Consider the following 22,969-nt stretch of genomic DNA (forward strand, 5'->3'; position numbering starts at 1 on the left):
GTATGACATGTCCCAGGTGCATTTGGGTGGGTATGTTGTGAGGCATTTTGGGGTGCCACTGAAGTTAAAGTGATCTACAGTGGTGTACTGCTTTTTGACTTGATCCTGATTCTGTAGCTAGGCAGGTGTGCCAATGCCACCACCCTCCTTATTGGCACATTTGAAACTGCTACTCTGATCATGGCTCCATTTAAAGCAGCCAGGCAGCTACCGTACAGCTGGACAGAGTGGCTTGTCCTCAGAGGTGGAATAGGATACTTAACCAGTAATAGCATAGTGTGGTAGTGATAAACATAAAAGCATACTTGTGTTCTGATTTGTTATTCCAGGCAAAGCCATAGAAACGGGCAGAAGCTGTCTGCCCAACTTGGAAGTGGATAAGGTCTGTTTATTTCATAGAATCATAGAATCATAGTATCATTTAGGTTGGAAAACATCTTTAAGATCATCAAGTCCAACCGTTAACCAAGGACTGCTAAGTCCACCGCTAAACCATGTTGCCAAGCACTGCATCTATGCATTTGTTAAATACCTCCAGGGATGGTGATTCCACCACCTCCCCAGGCAGCCTGTCCCAATGCTTGGCCACCCTTTCAGTGAAAAAATGTTTCCTAATATCCGATCTAAACCTCACCTGGTGTAACTTGAGGCTATTTCTTCTTGTTCTGTCACTTGTTAGCTGGGAGAAAAAACCTACACCCACTGTGCTGCAGCCTCCTTTCAGGGAACTGTAGAGAGCAATGAGGTCACCCCTGAGCCGCCTCCTCCTCTCCAGACTACACAACCCCAGTTTCCTCAGCCGCTCCTCATAGGACTTTTTCTCCAGACCCTTCACCAGCTTCACTGCCCGTCTCTGGACACGCTCCAGCATCTCAGTGTCTTGCAGTGTGGGGCCCAGAACCGAACACAGCATTTGAGGTGCAGCCTCACCAGTGCCCAGTACAGGAGGACAATCACTCCCCTTGTCCTGCTGGCCATGCTGTTCCAGATACAAGCCAGGGTGCTGTTGGCCTTCTTGGCCACCTGGGCACACAGCTGGCTCACGTTCAGCCGGCTGTCAGCCAGCACCCCCAGGTCCTTTTCTGCCAGGCAGCTTCCCAGCCACTCTTCCCCAAGCCTGTAGCATTGCATGGGGTTGCTGTGACTCAGGTGGCACAGACCAGGCACTTCTTGTTGAACCTCATACAGCTGGCCTCAGCCCATCAATCCAGCCTGTCCAGATACCTCTGCAGAGCCTTCCTACCCTCAAGTTTGTATAACATTATGTTACAGTGGCATTAGGGGAGTGGGCAGAATGCACCCTTACACTCCTCTGAAGGGTAATTGATGTTGATATGCCTGAATAACTCAAAAAAGCAGAAATAAAATCACCAGTTAACCTTTGCAGGGTTATACTGTCAGTTTGCTGTGTTTTTCTTTACAGCTTACAGCGTACGACACCTTCTAGCTGCTTGCCTGTGGAGTGCCAAAGGTGTGAGGCTTGTTAGTGAAGGGGGATGCTGAACTCCACCTCCTTTACCAAAGAGTAAGCTAGTACCTCTGGCTTTGCTGGCCTGGCTTTCCTGGGAACTGGGCAAGTAGGACAGACCGTGCCTTTTCACCCTTGGACTTGTCCAATATTTAATGTAGTTCAAAACCAGGAAGAGAATAACTGAAGCTCAGTCAGGGGTCCTGGGGTAACATCCACAATTTGTCTGTGTGCCTTCACTTGTGTGAAGGATTACAGTGTCTTCTCCCTGTAAGGTTGTCACCAATCCTCTTCCTTTAAAGAAGACTTAGAAACTGTCTTTCGTGAGCCATTCAGCACAGGACAATGACCTAGTCATACAATTTAACATGACTTAATCTTGTATGCAGTTTTGTCAGAGTTTTATCACTTTTTTCTTCTAGATGAAAGTACTAGTAGTTGAAACTGTAGTCACCAACATTACTATTGTGACTGGTTCTCTTCAGCTTTGATTGGATTTGTGCAGCCAGATTTCCTTATCATTACTATTAAGTATTTGATCTGATGGTAAATACTTGTTCAACTGAACATAAAATGTGTTTGCTTATCCAGAAGCTTTACCTTCATAGAAAGGAATAATAATTTGCTAATTATTCTCACTTTTTTTAACAATCCTTATGCTGTTCAGCTATCTAATGAATTTTTTTCTTTTAATCTGTACAATTAAATAAAATATAATGGCAAGAGTAATTGCTGTAGGAACACTTGGAAAGTCAGGACAGAGGTGTGCAGGATAGTTATAAAGAAATAGACCCAAATCAGGAATTACAAGGCAGCTGAAGGAAATGAAAGGTTTTAGAAAAGCCAGCAGCAGCAGCAGCAGAGGCTAAAACTACAACTTTTCAAGGAAACAGGAGGTGGGAAAAGTAGAAGAAACCCATAGACCCCTCCACAGCTGACTGCCAGGTAACATTGAGGGGCACAACGGCAGACTGCAACCACTCCAGACTGCTGTACCATTTAGATGCAGAAAGGTACAAGCCCAAAAAAAAAAAAAAAAGAGAAAAAAAAAAAAAAAAGAGATTGGGACATGGGAGGAATGGAGGAAGATCAGAAAGTTCCTTGCCAAAATGGATCCCCAAATCTGCTTTGAAGAGCAGCAATGCAGAAGGAATCGTGCCTTCCACCTCACTGCAGCTGTATGTGGTTCAGGGGTCTGAATCCTTTCTGCAGCATTTCTTGTCCTGGAGGGAGTTGTGGCAGGCTTGTGGGGAAAAGTGGTAGCAGGAAATTCTGCAAATGACAGTTTTCCTCCAGTCTTCTAAACGAGCTAATGTAATTTCTTCTGGCACTTCTTCCTTTCCAGGTGAAGTTTAATCTTAGCCTGTCACTCAGTGCTTTTGCTTAAAATGCAAGTCTCAAAAATATAGTCAAATTTTGCTCTGTGTCTCTTTCTATATAGAATTAAAGTGGTACAGAGTAAATCTATATTTAAATGGCTTACTGTAAATGTAAGGAAGAGAGATCAATTTTCAGAGTAATTTCAAGTTAAGTCACAGGATAAACCACCCAGATATTTAGTATTCAAAATGGTATATTAAGCAAGAAAACAGGCCCTTATATAACTAACTTTATTTCTCTTCTAACAGGTGTTGGAAGATCATGGCATGCCAATGGATGACAGTGAATTTAATCTGCTAACAGAAATGCTACGGTTACCAGATGGAGGGTTGAGTTATTTGGATTTTGTGGCAATACTGGAAGGTAAAGGAATTTTAACAGCAATAAAGCATGAAGCAAACCTTTCCTGGAAGATCCAGAACTTTTCTCTTTTGAGGAAATGTTATTGGTGAAATTAGGAAAAGATCAGTGATAGGATTTTTAGCACATGCATGATCTTCCTGTCTGTAGTTCTGATCCAGCTAAGCTGCTGAGTACCTAACTCGGGGCGAGAGGGAAACTGGAACATGTGGGATGTAAACTAACTGAAGGTCCACAGATAGGTGCCATGGAGCTGTCACTAACAGATTGCAAAAAGTAAGTGACTGATTGCTTTGCCTTGAGTAGATCCTTGTGCCCAGGGTTTCTAACTCTTATTCAGTGTCTTGGAATTATGTTGTATCTTAAATTACAGTAGATGATTTTATAGTAGTGATGTCCATCAATTTTTTTTGATTCTGTGTAAAAAGCCAAAAGCCAGTAACTACTCCTTTCAGAAAAGAAAGATCTGTTAGTAAGCCGTTAGTGATGAGTTCTAGTGGCAGTATATACAACTGGAGCTCTGTAGTGTAATCTAGTTACTTATAGGTTCACAGTTTTAATTTCAAGTACTGCTTTTGAATATTAAAACTGTTAAGGGACGTTGCTACTAGAGAATGCTGAAATGCGGCTATCTGTAATCTAATTGATAGTTTTATTAGAGAGAGGATGACTTACTGTTTGTGTAGATATAGATATATGGTCCACCCATACAGTGAGTACAGTGAGGTGGTCTTCATTGATTTATTTTCTGAGGAATGAGTACCAGAGGAATATACTCATAATTTGGGAGCACATTTTTTCACCTCAGCTACTTGCCATACCCCATCAGTAATTTCACTGATTTCAAGGCACTGTAAGTAAGGGGTTTGATTTTCGACTCTTAACAATGAGGCTGATGAATCTGAACTGACTGTTCAGGGTAGAATCCTGAGTCCAGACTAAAGCTAGTAAGTAATTATTAATTTCTAATTTCTTTTGTACTTATGCTTTAAGTCTGGTGCCACTGAAGTCAACAGCAGTTCGGACACTAGCTTCAAGGCCTGTTTTAACTTCCATAGTATGTCTCTGTTATTTTTCTTAGAGGTGTGTGTTATTTTTTTCCCCCACACTGTTACTGTTATTTTCTGCTGTCATTATTTAGCTTTCAGAGCTAAGACGAGAGGGAGACCTGACTCGAGGCTGGCTGACATAATATTTAGGTTTTTCTTCATTCTGGCCTAGAAGTTTAGAACTTTGTGAATATATCCAGTTAATCATCTGTCCTCCAAAATATGTGCACCTTCATCCAGTAGCCTAATAAAAGATATTCACAACAGGTTAACCTTGAGGAAAATTAGTGTGCCAGCTCTTTGATATAAATCAAGAATCAACGCTGTTTTGTCTGTATTTAAAGTTTTTGCTTTTGCCAATTATAAGAATCACAGCTTTTCTTTCCATACATTACTGTATCTTATAGTTTAAAAGGAAGTGTGATGTACATTTAATATAAATCAGAAGTTTCAGAAACCAGAAGGCAAAGAAAAAGCTCTCCTCACTTGCTTTTCAATGATTTGTGATTTACTGAGTTGGAGAGTGATCTATAGTTACAGAACAAGAAACCTGATTTTCTTCTTATAAGCTTTAGCAGGAAGATAACACAAGTACAAATTGTATTGACTAGACTTCAATAGAAACTGGAATTGAAAAAAGGGAAGGATAGTGAATGTCTGTAGGGGGGAGTAGGATTTAAAGGGTAAAATCAAGAGAAGTTAAAATAACGCAGTGAATCCTATTTAGTGATTCTTTGGTGTAGTTGTACAGGCTCTTGTGTGTCGGTGTATGTAAATCTTTTAAAAAGAAAAGAAATGTTCCTTTAGAACAGACCATTAACTTAGCATTTTTCTTATCAATCACAAGTACGGTATAGTGAAATGTCAGTGTGTACATTTTTCTTTGCAAGCTCTTCCTATTCTAAAATCTGACAGGAATTACTTTACTTCTCTATATGGCTCATACGATGCAGAAAAATTCTAAAATGCTCAAAAGGCTACAAAAGATGCTTGGTATCTTTTTCCTCAGAAGTAAGGCAAAATAGATTCCTAGAGTATCACTGCATGATGAGCAGAAGGAATCAGATATGGAATGGTGACAAAAATAGCTTTTCTGTGGCCTAAATGTACCTTAGCCGTTCAGGACTGGAAGTACCTAGGTGCCCTTCTGGGAATCTGGCTGTCACCCTTTCCTGATCCTGCTGGGCTGTGGGATAATAAACTTGTGACAATATGAAGCTGCTGTTTGTGCAGGACTGAGTCTTGCCAGAACAGAACATCAGGCTGAAATAGTTTCAGGGGTGATGCTTTGTTAAGTCAGGAGTATTTTGATGGCAGATCTCCTGAAATAGCTCGCATTGGTTCAAACTGGAGGAGGGCTTAGCCAGGATAGAATTGCTCCGGGGGAAATAGTCTAGCACGCAGCGGCTGTGCTATACAGTCAAAGATGTAACAAATTGCTTTCTCTGACACTGTCTGCAGCTCCTGCGTTCCCTTACTGAGACAGGTGGGCAATATGACAGCAAGTCACAGCTTTCATGGTGCTCCTTTTCTCCTCCTCCAGTCTGATACCTCCCCTCCTCAAAGCAACCAGGCATCAGAAGAGGCTAAAGCAAAAGAAAACGACCTTGCTTCAGCTGTGCTTTCTTCAGTTGAGAAGAAAGTTTTCCCACCTTGTGCTGGGAAAATTATAGCAGCTGAGGCCATTACTGTAAATAAGGTAGACACCACTAATTCTGCATACAGCTATTGGACTTGGCCATGTCTGGGCTGTAAAGAATATGATTGCAGGGTTTCTTGTTTTATGTTATATTACTGTGCTATTTATGAGATACGTTTAATATTTTTTCAATGTTTGCTATACTTTGATTTCATTATTGCAGATGCCAGACTGAATGGGCCAGGAGCTCCATTATGTGATAGCCATCTCACAGACTAAATGGTGGTAAATATCACTACATGACTGCTGAAGAATGTCTCAATCAACTTACATCATCACAAAATGATGGAAGTCTATGGGGTGCATACATCAAGCCATGGTTTGCTTTTGGCAGTGAAGCTGGTCATTATTTTGATACACACGTTTGTTTTAAAAATAGGTTTGGAGGAGCTGTCAGGAAAGTGACTCTAAAAATTATGTTGGATTTCATGTCATCTTTGTTCTCAGAAACTTCCAGTTCAAATATTTTTAGTTATCAAGGCAAAACTTTTTTTTCCCCCCCTAATTGTCTTCTCTGCAGCCTCTGCCAGGAAAGTAAGATCCAAGTTATTTTTTCCCATCCTTTTGTGAACACAGCTATTAAAGATTCTGTAATTAGGAAAGAATATCTCTATACTACTCATTCATTGAACAGTTCATCTATTGATGAGAGGGATCTTTCAAGAAGATGTTCTTAGTCTCTAAAGTTTGCAACACAGTGGGCTTAATCAAGAGTTATTTTCCAACTTTTCTATGTTTGCATATTATTTTCTGTAATTACCATTAGAACGTACTCCTTGAATTCCTACCATGGATATGCACAGAGTAAGAGAGATCACAGTTTACAAAGGAGAGAAGCTGCAGTCAATACCCTTTTTACTCGGTTCATCCCATCCCATCCCTGTTCATTGAGAGAAGTGGAAAAATCAGCATTCAGGAAAAGGATCCTCTGTTCAAACCAGCTTGGACACGCCTAGCAAAGCTGATCATATTGATCAGCATTACTTTAGATTTCTGAAGAACTGCACCATTTTAAAGGTGTTTGAACAATCTTACCTATTTTAATGGGAGATGCCATTCAGCTGGTAGATCAATTGCTGTAAAGCCTCTCTCCATCACAGGTTTTCTAAGGGTAGGGTAGGGTAGAAATGAGATACTTCTCAGTATAGTACTCATGGGAAGTGGAGGTGAATTTGTAAATTTGTATGTTGGGCGCTTTTTGATGCTCCCTACTTTTTACTTATTTTTCTGTACATGCTTGAGATGAAAGCAGTAAGATTGCAGTTTACTGAGGACTATCCCAAGTGTTTAGTAAGGCAGTGCTATAAATGCTTTGTATTCTCAAACTATGTTAAAATACTTGCCTGTTGTCAAAACAAGTCTAGAGCAAACATTTGTTATTTATGTTTAAAAATATGTAGTTGACATGTTAAATATGTTTAGTTAAATATTCCTTGTTAGGACACCTATTCTGCCTTCCATGAAACAGACAGTAACCATGATGGTATCATTAATGTGCTTGACTTTTGCCAGACATCTTTTTACTTCATCTTTGAGGTGAGGAAATCCTGCACCTACTTGGTTTGTGGGGAACGAACTTGACCTCCATGTTAAATTACCAAGAATTCCATCAACTCTTCCACACCTAAGAAACCAAGGAGTTTGGCTCGTGCCATCTCACAAGTAAGAAAGAAAAAGTTGTGTAGTACCTACAGTAATCTGATGCGTTTACAGAAATGAATATGCTGTGTGAAAATTTGTATTGGATATAATTGAAAAAAAAAGACATTATTAAAAATGTCTTTATCAAGCTGAAGCTGTGTAGCTTTACCAAGTTCTCAGTGATTTATGACTCTGTTAAATTAGATATTGAATCCAGTACTGGGTTAAAATGCCAGAACTACCCCAGGGGACTGCTTAAATTTGTAAGGTCAAGCATATATACTGGTGCCTGAGATGCAGCCTTAGAGCTGAGCTAGCCTCCAAACAGGACAACTTTGCTGCATCTTCCAGGCATGCAGAGCTGGGGACGTGGTTTGGGAATCAGATGTTATTTTGAATTCAGGAGCAGCCAGGGTAGTTCGCTGCCTGGCACAGTGTCTGTCAGTTCTGAGGCTGGTATTATCAGTGTATGTTACGGTAGACCAGAGGCTCATGCCCCAGACCTTTAATGATAAAGCATTTCAGCACTAAAAAATTCATTCTAAAACCTCAGTGTGAAACTCTGTTTAACTATGCAAACAGAGAAAAAAATCATAAAAATAACGACAAGATACAGCAGGACTGAAAATGCTCCCAATCAGCAACTCATCTCCGCTGTGGCAGTGAAGATGTGATATATACACATAGGCTTATTTCCCAGTTTTTATTTGTCTTTTGCAGCATTACTCCTGGCTCTGATGTTAGTAATATTTATCTGCTTGGTTTGTTTTTCTTTTTTCCTGAATTGGACAACTGAATGAATCAAGGACATCAGTTCAAAACAAGAAAGGAGACTGGTGATGATTGAGTCTTGCAAACATTTGGAGTCTGAGACCAATTACCGTCATGCTCTTGTTTCCGTTTCAGTTTGGACTTTGCTAGAAATTGAAACATTTTGAATTTAGCTACAGAATTTCCTTATTTCAAATACTATTATTGTTTCACAAGTCCAGTAAAGAAAATAGTGATTGAAAGCCTTAAGAGCACTTGCATTTTCCCAGTTATGTTTTTAGACTGTTTTTGTGGGTTGATTATTTAGGCTTATGGAATCTTCTCTCTAGCAGTGGGAGTGGAGAAAACCCAGAAGGTTCCCAGGCACCTGAAATAGATTAAAGCGGCATTCATGTTTCTAAATCTGAACAGAGCTCTCAGCAAAGGCTGTCAAGGCCCAGAGCCCCAGGAGCCCAGGGATGGCTGAGTTTGCAGTGTTGCAGTTCTCCAGGACCTAAGTTCTGCTCTGTGCCCACCTGGGTGGTACAGGAACTCGGTGGGTAGATCACATGTAGTTACTGCACCTCACCTGGTCTACAGACCCAATATACCTCTGCCTCTTGTTTGAGAATCTTTGTCCAAGAAGCGTATTCCTGGAGCTCAGCTGAACCGGGCTCTGAAGCCGTATGTCTGTAACATTTCCTTACAAAGCAATAGCCAGAGCAGGAATGAGTGCTGGGATGCAGCATGAAGCGGGCAGCTGTGTGTTAAGAGAAATGACCAGCCTTTCCTCAGTTTTCTAACTGGAAGCACTTAGAAAAGCTAAAGATAATTGGGCACCAAAAGAAGGGCTGTGCTTCTCAGGTGAAGGAAAGCACATTATTTCAAGGAATGGTGAGACGTAAGGTCCCCTCGATTCTCAGGTAGGTGTATCCTTGCTTAGCACACAGATCCTAATCTGATGCACCCATATTCCTCCCCATGCTTGGATTCAATTAGAAGTACCAGGCCCCCAAAAGTTAGGCACCTGTAATGGTGGCTGAATTTTCAAATGTGGGTCTTACTCCCCAGCCGTGTCGTGGAAATTCACAAAGATAGTTTTGATCTACATTATTGATGTAAATCAAGGATAATCTTCCTGGAGTCACTCCAGGATATAATTGTTTCTGAGATAATTAACATTTCCTTCTATGTGTATAAATGATCTGTGCTGGCTCTTGAGTTTGAGGGAGAATTGAACAACATTGATTTGAAAATAAATAGGGAATTACAAAATTTAAAACATCTTCGCTAACCTGCAGCTAGGGAAATAAGGCAGTATTTAAAGAATTAAGTTTACACAGATGTGAAGTAACAGTCTTTAATGGGTATCTTAGAAACTAGAAAACAAAACCACCACTACCATGAAGAACAACAAAAAAGAGGGAAACTTGTGGAGATTAAAGATCCCACTAACATAAAACATAGTTAGTTGTTTGTTTTTTTTTCCTTTTCTGAGGAAAAAAACAGATGATAATGGATGCAGAGCTAGCTTGTGATCACGCTCATTACTACCTTGTTATCAAAGCAAGAACCAGATGGCATGACCTAGCAAGGGTAAGAGGAATGTTTTCTTTAAATAAATAAGTAGCACTAATAGATTTCAGAACATTATGCAATGTTGATCTTCAGATTCTATAAATATTCAGAGACCCCTGCAAAATAGCTCATTAATGATAAAAACTTACTATCTGATTAAAAAAAGATCAGTTTGAATAATATTCAATTTTTGTAACATTGATTATGTAGTAGATGTTATTATAGTTATTTTTAACACTTTCTTCATATTTTGCTATTGTTGGTTTTATTTAATGTTTTTGTTGTAAGAGTAGTAATGAGCTTCACCTGAGACCTGTTTGACTACACACTGCCCACACACACACCTGCTCCTATGATGACACCCAGTGTTGCCCAGCACAGGGATGCATTGACCACGATGTTTACACCATCCAAAAAGACTCTCACAAAACTGTCCTATAAAGATTATTTCCACCTTTGGGACAACAGAGTAGCATAAGAAAAATGAATATAATTTTTTCATTAAATGTTTGTGTAGATTAGACAATGGTGGTACTGGTAGTCTCAGTTGGAAACATGAATGGTGAAAAACCTGACAAACCCAACCAAGCAACCAAACCCCAAAGCAAAATCTAATTCATATTATGTATATAACAAGACGAGGACAAAATCTGGAGGTGTGCCATTTTCCAGTGCCTTCATCTTCCACTGGCATGCTTCGGCAGTGGGCACACCGCAGCTGCATGGACACTTCTCATGCTCATATCCCCTGTGCTTGCCATCAGTAAGAAACTTTCCACACAGAGTACATTACCCAAGCACCTGTGATGTCAATCCCGATTCAAGCTTTTGAGAGTTGCACACCCGTAGTGGAAAGTAAGAAACAGTAAAAATCAAATGAAAAAACATTAAAAGATGAAATTCAGACGTGCATGATTTTCTATCTCTCTCTCTCAATTCCCGTTATTCATTACTCATACAGAGAGATCAAACATTTTGTCAAACTTGTTGGTTCTTGTTAGTGATGATTTCTTTTACATTCCAGAATTTTCAGGAATCGACAGTGAAGGAAATGGCATTATACAGCCAAGGGACTTGAAGCAAGTCTTGTTCGGATTTGGCATTCTGATCACCCCAGAAGATTTTAAGCAGCTTTGGGCAAGGTAAGACAACTCTAAATGATTAGCTCTTGCAATAATGCATCTTTTATGGGATTACAGAGTCGATGGTAGTGCAGTGAATGACAATAGATTACACTGCACAAGAAATTTTCATTTTGTTATGATTGTGACCTTAGATCATGACACTGTGTTACAGGACGCTACATCTTATCATACTAAGTTTGAGAATACAATTAGATCCATCAGTTTCCAATGATTTCAAAGATAGGGCTTTCATTCTCTTCAGTATTACTGAACCCTTTAACATGTATTTTCTTCTTGGACGACACTTAAGGTCACTGGTTAAATTAACTTCTTTCTCATAAATTGTCTTTATACACACAAACACCTACCTCAGTTTGTGGTAGGTGAAAGCCAATTCCAGGTGTCTCAGGTCAGGTGGGAGCTGCAGACAAAGCTTCATCGAGGTCTGTGGACAGTCCACATCACATACCTGTCTGAAGGCAGGGCTACCAGCCTCTCCTTTTCCAAGCACTAAATTTGCTTACAATACTTTCAACCTAAATAAAAGTGATTCAGCCAAAAGAAAAATGCTACATTCCAAATACGTAACAAAAGAAAGTAAGGCAATTTCATGCTGTGTAAAGATGGCAAGTAATATCATGAAATGTTTTCATAGACAAGTAATTTGTTGTGAAGTGGGGGAAAATACTTGTCTGCCTTCAACAAAGTGGAGCTGTGCTATAAACTGTGTTTGAAATGGCATAGATGTCAGCTGTATGTGACATTATATAAAAAGCTACCTTCATTACAGGTCTATTTAAAAAAATAATCACTCTCTCTAACTTATAGAACCCGAGTGTGTTGCATTTTGGTTTCAAACTGCATTAACTATATAGATTTTTCTTAGCACTGATTCATCTCTGAATTATTTTCTACTCCATTAGATTTTACTTTCCATTCTTATTCCTTATGGATGCCATGGCACATTGAAGAGTATCCTTTTCATGCAGTTATCTGCTGCACAACTTCACTCCCATCAGCCACTCCTTTTATAGAATAGCTAAAATCTCTTACGTGCCTGATATGTCTGTAACTTGAATAAAGGAATTAGAGTGAAGCTGAGGCTAAATTAGGCATTACCATGCATCGGAGCACTAGCAGGGGGAGAAACTCCAGGGAAAAAAAGCCTATGGAAGGGTTTATACCTAAGAAAATGTGAGAAGTGTTTACAAAGTTAAAGCTATGTTTCTGAAGGATGATTACAATTCTGAGCATCTCAGACTTATATGACCAGTTTGAGACACTTGAGACTGGATTTTTAGGAGCCCAGTTCTCTGCATCTCAAGCCAGACACTGAAAGGCAGCAGTACTGAGAGCTGGAGGATACTCCTGACAGTTTGGTCCTCAGGGTAGTATTTTCAGAACTGACTCTGTGATTACAACACGTAAGCCCTATCTTTCGAGTCTCATATAAAGTCACTCATTCTCAGTGTGGTATAGCACCTCTGTAAGGAAGGGAAGTCAGCGAGCAGTGAGATTTAAGCTGTTAAGTCACTTAAGGACATCTGTAATGGCTTTCTATGAGGAACACATGAATTTTTAAAAAGAGCATTTATTTTTCAAGGTATGATACAGATACAAAAGGATATCTTACTCACCACGAATTTTTACAGAAACCGGGGATAGAGTTTGCACCTGCTGACACAGGGCTCAGCAGAGACATCACGGAAGACAGCTATGCACATTTACAAGCACATTATAATAATCAACAAAAGAAGCATTCAAAGCTGGAAAAGCAGCAGAAACAGCAAACTAAAGCTCTGCATGTAAGAGAAATTAAAAAGCAGATCAAGAAAGTTATTTATGAGCTTAGCATATAACATTCTGTGTTTGCCTTTAGTTTAAGATGACACTGTATACAATACTAATGTAATTTTACAAAAAAGACTCTGAAAAGGAGTCTTAAGGTACTGGACCAAGCTTATCTATAGTGTTATACCCTTGATTTGCTGCAGATAAGCCTAGCTCATTGTGCACTGTGAGAGTCTTTTTATAGATATTCTGCATAGCTTGTATTACTTATTTTACAGACTTTATGGCAGCATCTGTACTGACGAATCAGAATTTCAAGAGACATTCCCAGTCATCTATGCTGCTAGACTGCTAAAACAGTCCTCATCGTGCTTTGGCCTGTGTCAGCTAATGTTTTCCCTTATCACTCCCAGCACCATTTCGGAGTAAGAATGCTTCAAGGACCATTCCTAATAGGCAGTCTGCAGGGCAGCTGCTCCCTTTTGGTGGCTAAGATGGTTCACTCTCAGAGATGTGCCAGTTGGCCTCTGTGCCCAGAGCACTCCCTGGCCCGTTTATTGGTATCATCCCAGCTTGCGGTTCTAGTGCTAACACCACTATCAGCCCAGACTGAGGGAGAAGAGCAAGTGCAGTTTTGACACCCTGCAGGTCTCTTCTCAGACTGCTTCAGGCAATGTAGGTATTGACCTACCTGATCACACTCAACAGGGGCTTTTCTTGCAACTGGACTGGATGGGCATGTAGGACACTACATATCCTACCCTGTCCCCTGGATGAGGGCGGAGCAGCAATCACGGCTGGTTTCACATCCCTCTAGCAGCTAGTTAAATTGCTAAAATATGGCTTTAGAGATGCAACAAAAAACAGCCTTAACAAGGATGGACCCTGGCTCTATATGACAGAAAGAAGCATCTTGTCTCCAGGCAAGAGGAGCCTCTGCCTCAAACAAAATTAACACTTACAGAGTTAATAGGTCATTGCTCCTGAGAAGAGCATTTGACAAACAAATGACAAAATGATATCCTAATCAGGGTGGAGTCTAATGATCCATGTTTGCCCTAGTGAGTCAGCAGTGATTAGCCTGCTGCTGTTACAGGATTCCTGCACCTGGCAGCAGGAGAATCCTCTGCCCCAGTACAGTGCTGTTAAAACTTTATATTTCCAGGCTGCAGATAGACACCACCTGGATGCTTATCATGTTTTCTGCTTGTGCTTTCACTCTTTCCCTGAACTGTTTTTTATTTATTTATTTAGGAGTAGAAACCCTCAGGAGCAAAAAACATGTTAAAATATATCCCCAAGAGCTCAGATTTGCTTTCTTTTGTGCTTGGAAGGTGTCTGGAAATTGTAGGAACTAATAAATTATTATTGATAAGAATGATAATTCCCCATGACATTGCTGGTAGAGGTGATACACTCAAAAACAAAGACAAGCAGCTTTGTCTTGCAGATAAAGAGGCAGCCTGGGAAATCATTAGGAAAAAAAACACCCAAAACAAACCACCAGAAAACACAGAGAGAAGCCTGTGAGCTAAGGCTTTTGGCTTTTTAGTCTGCTTTTTAAATTCTGTTTTCCAGTATCCCAAATAGGCTGAAGGAATTAAGGGCAAAACTCTCCTCTCTTTTCAGCATCACAACTCTCCCACCTGCATTGCAGCTCTCTGGCATAAACTGCACTTATGACACCCACAGGTATCAACGAGTGTTCCACCTATAAAAAATTGCATGATATACAGTGGAGATGGTGAGGCAGCTGCTGGGTTGTAGGCATTGCTTATTACTGTATTTGTAACTGTCTGATTTGAAACTTAGGCCCTGACTGTCTCATACTGGGCTCTTACGCTCCATTTGTTGTACCAGCCAGTTGTCTCCAGCCTTACACTTGAATGAAGGGCTCTTTTGGTCAGGAGCCTTCGATTTCTTTCCTGTTAGTGCAATGGCAAATGCAGGGCAGCTCTGCCTCCAATGCTATAAGAAGCAGCTCTGCAAGTAAAGAAGATGCTGTGCTGCAAGCAGAAATTACACTGTGTGGCTCAAAGATGCAAATATTCATCCTGAAGCAGCTGGAGAGTAATTAAATCAATGGGGAAGACATGCTGGGTAAAAATAGTCATGATGTGACATGCTGGCAGGTCCACATCATTTAGAATTACTTACTTTTGCGAACCTACCATAACAACAACCATGTATAGAACTATTATATGGCAACTATGCACACAAATACATACATATGAGTGCATAGCACTTGCTTAACCGTAATTTGGAAGAAAACAGAAATCGGCAAACTGGGTCAAATCTAACTGGATTCGATTACTTACTAGCAATTGGAGCCAGATGTTCCTGGCTGAGGTGGAGCAGCCTTCTAGTAGGTGGACATGGAATATTTTGCACCCTACACATGGGCTGTAACATCCTGGGCAATGGTGGAGTTTGGTTTAAACCTGCAGATGAGACTTCGATATCCCTTTCAAAAACTATGTTCTAATTATTTGTTAGATTCTGCTTTTCTTGATTTTTATATATATATAGGACATAGAGTTCTGTTCTTAATCTTTTGAAATTTCTGGCATCTGCAGCTTTGTCTGGGAACGAGTTCACAGCTTAATCGCTTGTGGTCTACAAAATTTCATCTTGTTATCGATTATTGCCACCTTTCAGTTCCTCTGAATGTTCTTTTTGTCTCCCACACTTCCTTACCCATCTCCTGTCTGGTTTTCTCTCTCAGAAAGCTGGAAGTGCAAGGGGAGTTGAATCCAGGCCTCTGAACTCCTCAGATTTCACATAAGGCCCTGGAAAGCCATAAATGACTCTTAAGCCAGAGTCATCATTTGACGGATTAAATCCATCTGCGTGGTGGCTGTGGAGGCAGCAATCCAGCTGAGTGTCACCCTTCCGCTCCAGGACCACGGAAGACAAATGAGATGCAGGAAGCACAGGTGGGCACCATGCCTTCCTAGCGTAAAGGTCAGCGTAAGGAGATCTGCTCTTGGCCAGGAAAACAGATGCAGTGGCTGCAAAACCCAATGATGGCAATCCATGTGGGTCTCAGCCCCCACTTCATTCTCAACGAGTCAGAAAACTGATTCCTTTCACCTGTCAGATTTGGACCGGGAGGAGGTATTTGCCTGAGGTGTGAATTTGCTGGTTATAGGACACACTTCAGCAACACTGGGAGCAGCACCCACTTCCCCTTCTGCGATCTTGCTTAAGCCCCCTCATTTCTATTTGCACAGTGGCTGCATCCAGCCTGTGTCCTTTCTTCTGGCTTTCTGCAAGGGCTGTGAACCTCACCCTAACAGCTTTGGAGCAGTTTCAGTGCCCTGTGATTACACACTGTGAAGCAGACAAAAGCTCTGGACATCTTACAATTCAAAACATACTGCTGTGCACTTTTTTTTTTCCTTTTGCTTTTGTTGTAACACACAGGAACAAATCGCCCAAATTAGAAACAGACATTGAACAGTGGCTCTCCAGCTCTTCAAGAAAATTACAAAACATTTGCAAGAAAATATTATTTTTTGGCATTGTAGCTTGATCTATGGTTTTAATCCTCATTTTCTCCACACACATGTTTACTGCTGTAAGTGGAATAATTACTGCTTGGAAATCTTTTATCAGTCCAAAAATGTTGAATGCCTCAATTTTCCAAAAATATGAATCTCAAAAACTGTTTTGATTTTACTTCAGCCTTTACTTTCATTAGGAAGATTTAAGTGGAAGATGATAGTGGTGATGAAGAGTGGCACTGAAAGTAACATATGGTTGAAAAGGACTCCAGAATTTTTCTGCAGTGAGTGTACAACACAAACCATGTCACAGCTTCAAAGCACAGGCTCGCAAGATGGAAGGAGCATTGCTAAATATATTGTCCTCCAAGGCTGGAAGGTATGTATCAGCCTCTCACTGAGATCACAAACTGCCCTTAGGGTGGTCAGTGGGTTTTGACTTTTAGGTTGCTGTATCCTGCTTCCTAGATATGACTCGCTTGGTCTTTTGCTGGCCCTCAGCATCCATCCTCCTCCACCGTTGCCCCTTTGCAGTTGCTATAAAGCCATGTTTTTTAAGCTGTAGTACATTACAGGAGCTCAAAAAAAGCAAACCCTCTGTCAGGAGATTTTAGATTTGTGTCTCTACTGGAAAGTCTGTAGGCTTCTGAATGTAATAAAAGTTAAAACTCGGAGATGTAATTAGCAGATGTTGGATCTCCAGGGTCTCATATCTAAAAGGAGGCTGAATGAGTCTATGCTGGTTAGTCAGTAATTAGATACATGGAGATTCAAGACAGTAAGCCGGCTTGAGTGCAGTGCATGTGCACTCTGACTGATGTGCACCCTCTGCAGCACACTTCTGTGCTCTTTCCAGTACAAGTGTTGCTTTACGTGTAAACCAAGTACCACATGGTAGCAGGAGCACAGTGTGAAAAAGAGGAAGGAATTAACTAGAAAAAAGAGATTTGAAAGTGAGAGAAAAGGTGATAGCTCTTTAGGGGCTTTTAGAGACTCTAAACAACACTGGCAATATTGCAGTTTCCTTGAAAAGATTCACATCATGCTTTGAAACCTATATACGGCAGCTAGATTAATCACAAGGAAGCTCACAACTCTTTTCTGGAATATTACAGGAGCAGGAGCTATCAAAGTTTTTAATGGCATGAAACAAAGCCAGGGTGAGAGGGCAATCCATGCAGCTACAGAAAGTAAGCTGAAGGAATATTACACTCCCAAGGAAACTTGAACTTTTGAAAGACACAGTTTTCATATGAGAATGCAGAAGGAGGAATCTTTTGAAGAATTTTTAGCTGATCTTAAAATAACAGATCAGTTAAGCAGCTATGATGTTTTCAGAGATTTCATTTTAAGGGATCAGATAGTGATTGGCATCAAAAATCCAGAGATACAGAAAAGATCCCAGGAAGGCAGGATCAGGGGGTGGGAGGGGTGCGAAGGAAAGAGAAAAATCTGAATCAAGCTAAAATAGTCATGAGGGATATTATGGGAATATCAGAAGGGGACCAGGATGTGCTGTTTGTCAGGAAAGGAAACTAGGATAGTTTTGAGAGTTTCTTTTCAGACCTATCTGCAAGAAGTAGCCAAAGTTAAATACAGAAATCTCACAGGTTCACATTATGTCCAGGAGTTTAGAAATTCTGTAGCAGCTATAAGAAATACAGTTATCTGGTGAGAGCTTGCAACTGGAAAAGCGGAAGCAAAAGACAGTACCCTCCATATCCCCAGATCTGTGATGTGATGGTGCACAACAATACAACAAAATACCACGTAGAGATTCTGTGCAAAAGCTGCACAAAGGGGGCTGCAGACTAAGAGTAAACACCTCTCGATTTTCAGAGTAAAGTGTGCTGCTAGGAATACTGTGGTTGTGAAAGAAGATCATATAGGACCTAGACTATGCAGGAGTAATGGTGGGAAGTTTAAAAATGGAAGAGCCAGTCAGCAACAGCAAAATCAAAAGACAAGTCAGTGAAATTGTTCTTACATCCAATTGGGCTAAATATTTGTTTCAGGACAGACACTGTCCTATAAAGGATATTTTCAGGTAAAAGGACTGCTTACGTTTTTACAGATATTAATAGATTTTTACAAAAATTACAAATTCATATTCTTCTGCTGGATCCAAGAAAAATTCCTTGCATGACAGGAATTTAACACTATGCATTTTTAGACCACTGAACAGGAGATTCTGCTTTTAAAGACTTCCTTTAGTCTTAAAGTCTATTCTTGAGTTTTCACAGGAAAGTATAAGGAAAAGCCATTCACTTGAAGCAACTGTGGCTGCTTAAATAGATCCTGAAGATATCAAGTAGAGAGAAAACCAGTAGGGAATCTGAAAAAAGTATCCAAGAGGGCCTGAGAAGTAGGATTAGACAGAAATGCAAATGTAAGGGCAGAGAAAGAACATAAAAGATTAACTGTCAAAAAGATAAAAAAGAGTCATTACAAATATGCTATCTACAAAGATAACAAAGGTGTCCAGAGGCCTGTTATCCTGTCAATGTTACATGAGAGTTCATATCACATGGGCAATCTGTGCAAGTAGCTGTTGAGTTACTACACAAAATGGACATACTGGGCAGTAAATCTGGGAAAAGAATTCCCAAATTAAAGGCATTAGTAAAGACAACTTCTGGCCTTATGTATATTGGCACTAGAAGACAGACAAAGTCTTCAAACAATGGCTTACAAGCAGTATTATTAAAAAAATAATCAATGGAAATGTGTGGCCTGTGTTTCTAGGGCACTTGTCAACACCATGATTCAAGGCATAGACCAAGAGAGCAGAGCTCTGATTGTAAGAAATGTCACATATTTGTTTTTCGATCTGTTATGGTCACAGCTGAGACAAACCACTTTGTAGGCACAAGAAAGACCAGTTTCCAGAATATAAATATAGTGTGACTTTTAGTGTTTTGGTTTGGTTTTCTTTAGGTAAAATCATTCAATTTGACAATAAAGTTGAAGTTACAGAAATAATTACTGATCAAAGATGTACTTACTAGAGCATTCAAGGAGCCTCCTCTTGAAAACAACACGAAGAATGACATAACACCTGGAAATACAATTTTTTTAAAAAATATCCCATTTCAGAAGCAGGTGGGCTAGGTTTGGTGAGGCTGTGCAGAGCATGCATGACACAATGCAGAAAGTCATGAAGGTCACCACCTGTTGAGTAGCAAGGGCATTGCACACCAAGCCCATAGGAGCAATCAGATCAGAGTTTTCTGTGTTTAGCAGCACACGCTTCAGAGGTAACAGCTTAGTGGGTCAGTGTGCTACGACCCGATGGGCCTCACAGAGTATAGGACACAAGGCAGCTGAAAAATGTGAAAGAAAAGACTGTATGTTGATATATGTGAACCTGTTGTGAGTGTCAGTCAGGCATTAGCCTGGAATTGCATTTGGATTGATTTTAACATCAGAACATGTTACGGCATACATTAATGCTCTAATTGTTCGGGTACAGAGTCCCAGAAATTTCATCTAGCAATGGTGCCCTGTTCAGCAGTTCAGACCTGAAATGATTTGTAAGAAATGAAGGATATCCAGATGTCATGAATACAATGGTGACATGAGTTAAAGCTGTTAAAAGACGGTTTGAGCAAACTGTGAAGCTGACAAGTGATCCATACTTTCACTGAACCTGAGAGAAATATTGAAAAATGGTTTCTTGCCAGCTGAAACTTACTTAAGCAGAGAGTCTCGGTACTCCCAACTTAGTCCCCATATAACACTGGAAGGTACAACGGGTCTGAAGCATATGATAAATTGTTAACAACCCACCTAAGTCATATCATAACTTAGATTTTTTTAGGGTAGGTGATGTGTTTTGCATACACAATGGTGTTTTCAGGACTCAGAGCACTGTGGGGAAATTACTCTGTGTTCATATGAAGTGCAGAGTCCAAAAGGACAGATTCTCAGGAGAAACAATTGGACAGGAAAACGTATGGGTTTTGTAAAGGGTATCCTGAATTTACAGCTTCCTGAAAACAAATGGAAAACCAAGGATGCTGCAATGCTGTGACAGGACAGACAGCACCAGTAACTGGAGCTGAGACCAGATGCCTCTGAGGAGATCCATGTAGATCTCTGAAAAGACTTACTGAGTATTGCTAAAAAACTTGTGAAATTTAGCAGGTGCCATGTTAGCCTTATAACAGCTGATTGCAGGGTGTTCATATGAAAGAGAAAACGTAGGCGTGGGTGCTGGCTGAGTGACGGTGGCTTAATAAGGAGCAGAGTGAGCTGGTCTGAGCTGTTAGATCCACAGGCAGGCTTGGTGAGAGGCTGGGGCAATGGATCATGCCTGACGGTGTAGGGTACACTGCTGAACTGTGCTGACACTGTAATAAGCCTTTTATACTACAAATCCCGACTCTCTGAAGAACCCAGCCTCCATGCTCTGTACCCTAGGGCTGTCAGAGGGAGCAACCCCAAAGAAAATGGAGTGCAGCTGTATATATTAGTCCAGATCTAAACTTTTTTGCCATAAGGGTAGGATCTTGTAAGTGCTGAATATACGTAGATAATTTACATATACTTGGTAATCTACATCAAGCCGTAATTCATGACTGTTTTAACTTAGTTAGTCTTAAGCCAGTTTTCTAGTTGAAGACATGTGGTAATGAGAGATGTTTGTGCCTGCCTCATCCTCTTGAGCCAAAATGTGGAGAGGCTTTCGTTGAATCAAGAGGCAGAAAGGCATATTGCAGGGGGTTCCAAAGTTTGATCAGGACTTCCCTCATGTCAGTGAAATATAAGTGACAAAATAAAGTGGGAGGAAAAGACAAGATTTTGAGGCCTGAATTCAGTTAGGTGTTAGAAATGATAAATATCTCAGGGACATTTTAAGGTGCCGATCCAAAGCCCAGATGAATTGGCAGAAGCCCTGAACTTCTGCCCGTGGGCATGGATCGGGCACAGTGCTACTCCAGGTTTTGGTCAGTCTAACCCTTTTTGTTGAAATAGTTGTTCTTATGTCAAAGTTTCAGGAGGCTCAATCTGCAGGAGGTGTGCTGCCTTTACCGTTTTAATGGCTGTATTAAACATTTTGTAACTCTGATCAGGACAGCTTTTAGAAGGGAGAACTATGTTTTGGCTCTGTGGTTGTGAACAGAGTGGCCAGCTAATCGCCCAAGCAGCATTTCTTTACAAGAGGCTTGAGCCATGCAATTCCATGTGCAGGTTAAATGGGGGTGGAGGGGTGTGTGGGGGAGGGTGCTGGGTTTGAAGTTAATTTGTGAACAATTTGGCAGTCTTTCAATAAATCGTATGAACTTACCACACACAAATAAGTTCAAAATCTTTCTCTGCCCCTCCACCCCTATTTTCTATATTTGTTTCTATCCTTTTTATCTGATTTAACAAAGGAGCTAAAATCAACACCTGCTCTCTTTCAGGGATAAATTTAGGGATTACTTCCAAGTTTTCAATAAGGCCTTTCATAAAGTGGATAAAAATAGAGATGGCTGTGTAACAGTATGTGACCTGCACAGGATACTACAAGAATTCAACTATTACCTTGATCACAATCAGTTCAGCAGTCTTCTAATCAGGTTTGTATGATTATCTCCTAAGGACCTCTTTGGTCACACCCAGCAAAGCCTATAAGCTTCCACTTAGTGTTAAGTAAGCATATAAGAAGCTCTGTTAGTTTTAACAGAGGTATCCACATGCTTAAAATCGCATATGTGTGAAAAATCTTTTTGGTAATGTATTGATTCTGCAGGTGTCCTGGTTTCAGCTGGGATAGAGTTAATTTTCTTCCTAGTAGCTGGTACAGTGCTGTGGTTTTGAATCTACTATGAATATAATGTTGATAACACACTGATGTTTTAGCTGGTGCTAAGTAGTCCTTACTCCAAGTCAAGGACTTTTCAGTTTCCCATGCTGTGCCAATGAGGAGGTGCACAAGGAGCTGGGAAGGAGCATGGCCAGGAGCTGACCTGACCTAGCCAAAGGGATATTCCACACCACAGGGTGTCATGCTTGGTATATAAACTGGGTAGGGGGAGCTGGCAGGGGGGTGGATCACTGCTTGGGGACTAGCTGGGCATCGGTCAGCAGGTGGTGAGCAATTGTATTGTGCATCCCTTGCCTTTCCTGGGTTTTATTTCTCTCTCTCTCTTTTTCTACCTTTTCATTACTATTATTATTTTATTTTGGTTATTAAGTTGTTCTTGTCTCAGCCTATGGGTTTTACCTTTTTTCCTGATTTTCCTCCCTATCCCACTGGTGCGGAGTGGGGAGTGACAGGCTGCATGGTACTTAGTTGCTGGCTGGGGTTAAACTATGACAGCAGGTAATGAGTGAAATGGCCTCTTACATAAAAAAAGTGTGCTGTGATTATGTGTATTTGTTTGCTGGTTTGTTTTGTTTATTTAATTTCAATTTAATAGAGGAAGTGTGTGAAACAATTCCTGTTGAAAATAGAAACAGAATTAAACCAGGTTACAAAATAGCAATAATTTTCAAATGATCCAGTGCTGCTGCCATGAAAAACTATGCTTTTAATTCTCTGAGTTAATACGTGTAAGAAGAAAAATCTCTTTTGTAGAGACTGAAGAACACAAAGGACCTACTCTAACATGAGGTACTGCAGTTCTCTGCACCAA

At 40.5% G+C, this 22,969-nt stretch overlaps 1 long non-coding RNA gene across 5 annotated transcripts in view; it reads left to right on the plus strand.

Annotated features, from left to right (window-relative positions):
• Positions 1-22,969, plus strand: part of LOC121089566 — a 119,875-nt gene that overhangs the window by 67,204 nt on the left and 29,702 nt on the right. For 3 of the 5 annotated variants that reach the window (XR_005828257.1, XR_005828260.1, XR_005828258.1), the window contains 7 exons: positions 3,097-3,211; positions 6,120-6,181; positions 7,469-9,943; positions 10,950-11,067; positions 15,566-15,776; positions 16,528-16,725; positions 21,755-21,910. This is a non-coding gene — a long non-coding RNA (uncharacterized LOC121089566). Of the gene's footprint in view, positions 1-1,424; positions 1,526-3,096; positions 3,212-6,119; positions 6,182-7,468; positions 9,944-10,949; positions 11,068-15,565; positions 15,777-16,527; positions 16,726-21,754; positions 21,911-22,969 lie in introns of those variants that run through there. The other 2 variants (XR_005828261.1, XR_005828259.1) reach the window with 2 other exon arrangements.

The sequence above is a fragment of the Falco naumanni genome, chromosome 5 (assembly GCF_017639655.2).
Source record: "Falco naumanni isolate bFalNau1 chromosome 5, bFalNau1.pat, whole genome shotgun sequence".
Taxonomy (NCBI): Eukaryota; Metazoa; Chordata; class Aves; order Falconiformes; family Falconidae; genus Falco; species Falco naumanni.